The following is a 7263-nucleotide window of genomic DNA, read 5'->3' as shown; positions in this document are numbered from 1 at the left end:
CCAATTCTACTCTGAGTCCAACAAGGACTTACGAACATGCCTCATCAACAAACCCTCAGGATTACGCTCTTTTATGAGCACACACGAATGTTCAATCAGGGTTTGAATGTAATTGCATCTATTTAGGAAAGGATGTTCACTACGCCTGAATTAAATAATAATACCAACTGCTAAGGAAAAGAAAATTCATTCTTCAGATTCGTCCTACAAAAATGGGTTGCATAGAAAATTCGGTATCAAGCGATGCTATAGATGAACTATTGATGACGTCGATTGTATTTCAAAATTGTGAATATTGACATACAATGACGTCATATTAAGTTAAATTTGTTACATTAATCATATGTAGTTTTTTGATCTACGTCATAAATTGTATCCTAATTGATGGTGATGTCTTTTTGGTACCTCAAGGTTGATATTCTGACTACATAAAATGGTTTAATGTCCAAGAAATTTTGCTGAAACTTCATCAAATATCGTAAAGAATAAAAAAAAAGACTTAAAACATTGAATACCCTACTTAATGCCAATTATACACACTAATATTCGAGCATATTAAAGTAATATGTACTGAAAATCCCACAAATGCCCGATTTTGTCTAAAGTAATGTTTAATGATTAATTAAGTTTTCTCTTCCCAGGATAATTAGAGAAAAATATCTGAGTATTTCCAATTTAATTTATTGTCTACAAAACGGAAATAATATTTTATAACGATATACTTATATATTTTTTAATAATTTTTAGAGTCATAAATTTTATTAAAACTAGGCAATAGAGGCATGAGGGGAATTTATAAAGAGTAAGGTTTAAGTTCTTTTATTTGCGAGTTCCATTTTAGCATTCCAATAAAGCACAATTATCCTTGAAATTAATTAATTAAAAGTTTTTCGTCATAAAACTTGGTTGTTTAAGACTCCCAAAATGTCCGACATCACATCAAAACTCTCTTTTTGTAGAAATCATAATTCGAGAGTAGGGAGAAAATTGGCCCAAATATTGATAATGAACACGTCCGTCCCTGATTTTAAAAGGATTAAATTTCGGTATACAGTCTAAGATCGTCGTATGGATTCATATATTCGTCCAAATGCGTCTAGACAAAATACCTCAAGATCAAACTGAAATACAAAAATTGGTCTTGGACAGATGCACAAGTTATTTTTGTACAAATTATATGAACATAATCAAATTTATGCATGAGTGCAACAAAACTCATCTCAGTTTTTCTCGCAGTCATCTGAATTCATAAATATCTGGGGATGGATTATAGTTATTCGGGAGTGATATCTTTTAGAGTTAATTTTTGGAAATTTTTCTCCTAAAATTTAATATTTGAAATATATTTTTTCAAATTTTTTGGAGAGTAGCTATGGATTTTCATCATTTTCTTTCCAAAAATAACTTTTTGTTTGTGAATAACTGTGAATTTTTGAATTTTTTTTTCGAAAAACATTAATGATAAAAAAATAAAATAAAATAAATATATTTATATAACCTTTCAGATGCCCCTGCTTTGTGTAATGTAAAATATTCAATTGATGAATCAGATATAAAAAATGCTAATAGAGGCCATTCACAAAATAGGGAACGGTTGAGGATGACGGGCTCTGTCATTTCTGTCACAAGTTATTATATAAATTGAGGAGAGATAGAAGGTTCTATTTAAAAAATGTTATATCACGCGTAAACTAGAAGCTTATTTGACTATAGAACATGTGAGAATGTGGATGAAAGAGTTTTTGTTTTCTGCATCAACATCTAAATTATAATCAAATAAATTGAATTCAAATTATGAAGTTAACATAACGATGAAGATATCGGGAAAATAATATTTATTTCGACTGAGACCTACAATTCGGTACAAAAACAAGATACAGCCTTCACGGAACTCAGATCGGTATGGTTTTTTGTAAAATGTTTTTTTTTTTTTAAATAGAATTCGTGTAGTTATTCTATTTTTTTCTATATTTTTTTCCTTAATTAATTTATTTTCTGTACAAGTAAACTTAACATATAAAACAACGCAGAGCTTGATATAAAATATACATGGGTTATAAAACTTTTATTCATGAATTCATAATTTATTTATTTTTCGCAAAAAGATGAGTTATCAACAACATTCTACCATGTCTCAGCTGTTGAAATAATTATTTTGGTTTATGCTGATGTACTTTTGTTTGCAATGTATCGACAATCTAACTTGGAAAATGGATTTAAAGTATGCCTCCAACTTACCATTGGGTTAGCGTCAACTGGGCTGTATTTTTTTCATTTTGTACGTCAATATATATTTTTTTGTATGAGCAAAAACATAGATTATTTCTCATATAAAAGGAGGCTTACGGATTCAAATCTTAGCTCACTATCTAAATATATTAATTTGAAAAAAAAAAATATATATAACATCAAAATATTTAATATGCACGGTTATATATGCGTATTGTTGTACCGAACCGAAGGCAAAAACGGACCGAACCAAACTGCAGTACAACCCTGTGCCGTACCAGTCCTAAATTTGATCTATCTTAATAAAGTAACATTTGTCTCTTCTTAACGTGCTCTTAGTTTTTGTCAAAATGAGACAAAGAGCCAATGAAACATTGGCTATAATTTTTGAAATTTCACCGATTTTAGAATAGAACCTCATAGGAGCACAGAGATGAAAATTGGGTTTATTTTAGGCGCAAGTTAAATAAAAAATTAACCAAAAATCAAAGAGGTATCACTGACAATTTGAAAAATGGTTTAAAGTAGAGCAGGGTTGTTCTCATAATAGTTGTTAGATCAGTTGTAATAAGAAAGAGGGTAAAAAGGAAATAACTGAGGACATTGCCCCTATGTCGATCCTTAGTTCTACTCTGAGTCCAACGAGGACTTACAATTATAACTCTACAAAAAATCCTTGTTGTAGCTTTTCGTATTTTATGAGCACACGCGGATATTTAATAAAGTTTTGAATTCAATTGAATGTATAAGAAAAGGAAGTTTACAACTGAGGGAGTTAAATAATAAGCACAGCAGCTGAGGAAATGAAAGTTCATTCTTCGGATGACATATAGCAAAAAAACGGCAATTTTTGTATATATGTATATAAATTTACATTTACGATATGAATAATGATTAAAAAAAAAGCGGGTAAGCTAAAAAATACGCCCGATTTTCATCTCTAAGGAGCACTTGTGTCAGCCATTTAAAGCAGCAAGCTTGGCAAAATAAGGATAGCCTTGCTCAAGGAGTAGCAATTAATTCTTATTGAGTTCTATAGAACTCCAAAGTTATGACAAGGGATTGGAGCTTATTGCAGCCCCATTCTTAATAAATATAAATACTGGGTGCGGCGAAAATTTATTTACACTTTGTTTTTTCTGCTCAAATCAAGGTTTATGTGAATAGGTTAAAAAATTTCCAGTCAAATACTAAAAATAAACAAAGTGTCTTAAAAGCCAAGAAAATATCATCTGAACGTGACCAACGTATTTTGGTCCGTACACTTTGGACGCTCGTAAGAAACCAACGGAGATTGCATTTTTAACATTGGTCTAGGCCAACTATCCGGACATGAACGTGGTGTTCCAGCAGGATGGTGCCCCTGTACACACGTCCAAAAATGCCTAGAAGTGGTTGGAGGACAACTGGCCTTTTTGGCCAAAGAAAATGTGGTCCCCTGCTCACCAAATGCCAACCCATTGGACTTCCCTTTTTGGGTGCATGTTGAGTCTAAGCCCTGTACTGTCTGTCACACAAATATCAAGAACTTCAAGGACACCGTCAACCAGCACTAAGATGCCATGTCTAAGGACTACATCCGCAATGGTTTAAAGGCCTTCCAATGCCTTAAAGGGGGGGGGGTACATTGATGATTAGGGTAGCTAAGACATCATATTAGTTATTTTTATTTTATTGACATACCCTATTAGAACTGTTTGTTGAGATATATTTGATAAAGTTCTAGATTGAGAGTGTAAAGATTTTTTCGGTGCAGGGTAAAGTTGGTTGACGTAAAGGGGTATGATGAAAAAAAAAGATATTACAATCACTTCCAGTTTTGGCATACAAGCATATTAGAAGAGCATAGAAAATGTTCATAGAAAATTCCTATTTTACATTTTTTAAGTTGTTGGTATGTATTGTTTAATTTGGTTTTATTTCCCAATTACTCGGTATATTTTTTTTAATACCAAAATTGGAACGCAATTTATTTCCAGTTCCCTCCTTTTTTCTGAAATTATCATATATATGTCGGAGCAAGTGTTATAACAGCAATTATTTAGGACTGAAGACTGCAGTCCCGTCCAGTTCAGTCTCTTCCGGTTCAGTTCACTCCTGAATATCAGTATTAAACATATAAAGTTTTGTCCTTAAGGGCATTGGACAACTTAATTTTTTCTCTGTCTAATCAGTTCTAGTACTGACAGTACGAAGAATTGAACGTCTAAAAAGGGGTGTCCGCAGGAGGTAGGCTGGAGTTGCTAGTCCCCATCCCCCAAATTAAGGAATTTTGACTTTTATAAGATTTTTTTTGGTCAAAATGAAAATATTTTAGGCAAATATATGGGTAATTTTTTTTTTCTTAAAAAAATGTAATATTTGAAATGTTGTTTCAATTTTTTTTATAAACAACTTTAGATTAAAAAAGAAAAAAAATGCTAAAAATTTTAATGTTTTTCCCCGAATAAATGTTTATTTTGTTTAAATGGCTATAGATGGTTGAATTTTGATAAAAAAAATTAGTTTTTTGTGAATAGCAATGGATTTTTGAGGCTTTTTTCTAAAAAATTTAATTTTTTGTCAATAACTATGGATTTTTGGATTTTGTTTTCTTTAAATAATTGAATATTTGAAAAAAAAAAGGTTTTCAAAAACTTTCCCAAAAAATTAATTTTTTGAAGTTTTTTTTCCCAAAATAATTTGGTTTTTTAACAAAAAAAAAATAATCACAAACCAAGCCCTCCCCTCCTTAAAAAATGTGTATAATCCTGTAGACACCCTATTAAAGGACCATAAAGATTGCACTGGTCTGAATAAATAAAGTTTGACACAAGACTAATCGGAACAAATATCAAAATTTTTAAGAATGTTCTCCAATACCAATACTATGCAATATTGAATATTTTGACATGTGTATCATCCCCTGCCTAGCCTATAACACACGTAAATTGGGCTGAGAGGCCTCAAACTTGGACAAAGTCAGCTTTTTTGAATCCCCATTGAAAAAGCATAGGATGAGAAAAATATTATGCCGAAAACAAGACTGTCTAATTTACATTTACTGGAATAAATCAGGAATAATTAAATGCGATGATCACAGCATATATTTGTGTAAATTCATACAAGTAATCTCTTAAGACGAGTCACAGACTAAAAGCTCAAAACATCCTGCAAACCCTTTCGTTTTTGGCTCAATTACTCCTTCATGTTAATTAAACTATCGTACGTTCAATAGGGACCGTTTAATGATCAGGAATAGCCACTAAGGAGCCCTATATCTAACCAAAACAGGATATCAGATTTTGAACACTAAGAGGGCGTCAAAACCCCGTCTAAAAATTCCAATTACTCCGTGGCATCATTTTCTTGGGATATACACTTTACTTTGATCTAGGATTTTTCACGTATCATAATTTAATCATTAATCTGTCGTAACTATTAGTGTTGTGGTTGGGTCTGGAAATCCTAGACCGGTCTGAGACCTTATATTTTTTGTTGGACAGAATTAGTTTGGTCTAAAAAAGGGTTGGTTTGAACCGGTCTCATATAAAAATTCGGTCTAAATCGGTCCAAACGAAAAAATCAATCTATTTCTGTCCCAAAAAAATCAGTTTAGACCGATTTTACAGATAAATTGTTTATAACATGACATCATATGTACTTACAAGTAGAATGACGTTATACAAAGTTTAAACAGAGATAGCTCGGATTAATTTTGATCTTGTTGTCTTTTATATGTATACAGTATTTTTTCTAGAACTTAACGTTCACTTTTGAAATTTTTATGAAACAAATGAATCCCATTTGATCTAGAAAAGAAAAGGTCTCTCATAATATATGCAACTGAAAAAAACAAAAAAATGGTTTATAAAAAATCGGTACATAAAGTGAGACTGAAAAATAAAAAAATAAATACTCGGTCTGGACCAAGAGATGGGTCCAAATTGGTCTAGAAAAAATCCCTTAAGACAAACCGAAAAAAAATTAGGGTGCTGGACCGAGTTTTATCACTAGTAACTATCGTTTCAAACCCTTTTTAGTTTGGTGGTGATACTGGGGGCGTGCGCCTGTAGATAAGTCGTGGTTGCAGTTTAAATTACAGAGTTGTTCTTATTTAGTGGTACATATTTTAGTATTTTCAATACAGAATGACATTGGTGCAATATCAAAGAGGAGGGTAACAAGACATCTTATCTCTGAACAGAGGGAGCTGAGACGTTTGAAAAGAAGAAGGAAGACTCTAAATTTTCTCAAAGCTAATAAAAATTGGCGTAAATTTTGGCTCTTTTCGGTTTAAAAACTTTTCACCGTTGATGGAACTGTAATAAGCAGACCCGAACATCCAGACATTGTTTCAGCTTCAGTGAGACATATCGTCGGTACAAAAAATTCAGTGGCCAGTACAGGCAACGCCTGCCTTTCTATTTTTGTGAAGAAGGAAGAAAATCTCAATGCAGATGCTAACATCGAACTTCTATATAAGAAAGTGATATCTAAGGCAATATACAAGTTCGAATACGACATTGTTATAACTCAAGACGGAGCTCTGTGCGCACTAAGACCCGGACCTTCCTGACAGACAACTTGCCGGACTTTTGGGATCTCAACATGTGACTGCCCTACTCTCCAGACGCAAACCTCTTGGACTATTCTATCCAAGTGAGTCTGGAGAAGAGGTTGTGTGTTACTCCTGACAGGAGTTCCCTGTTTCTAGATGGAAACCATCAAGAAGGAGTGGACCAACAAATCTAAATATTTCTGCAATCTTTTTTGTTTAATTAGGAATTATAATCATTTGTTGTTGGTCTTCAAATTACATTTGAATGCAACTTTTCAAAACAAAAACGACAGCGGTTCGAATGGGAAAAGTGCTAACCACTTAATTGTCCGTTATCTAAATAATTTTATTTAGTTGAAAGACGACGTCACTCTCTGTGCCTTTGTTTACAAACTCATATAAGTAAACAACGCTCAGGTTCCTGCTTTTTGGTGACTGATCTTGATATAAAATACAGATTACATTGTTTGAAAGGATAAGTAGCTCACTATGTG

The sequence above is a fragment of the Lepeophtheirus salmonis genome, chromosome 9 (assembly GCF_016086655.4).
Source record: "Lepeophtheirus salmonis chromosome 9, UVic_Lsal_1.4, whole genome shotgun sequence".
Lineage (NCBI taxonomy): Eukaryota > Metazoa > Arthropoda > Copepoda > Siphonostomatoida > Caligidae > Lepeophtheirus > Lepeophtheirus salmonis.
Note: the sequence above shows the minus strand (reverse complement) of the source record.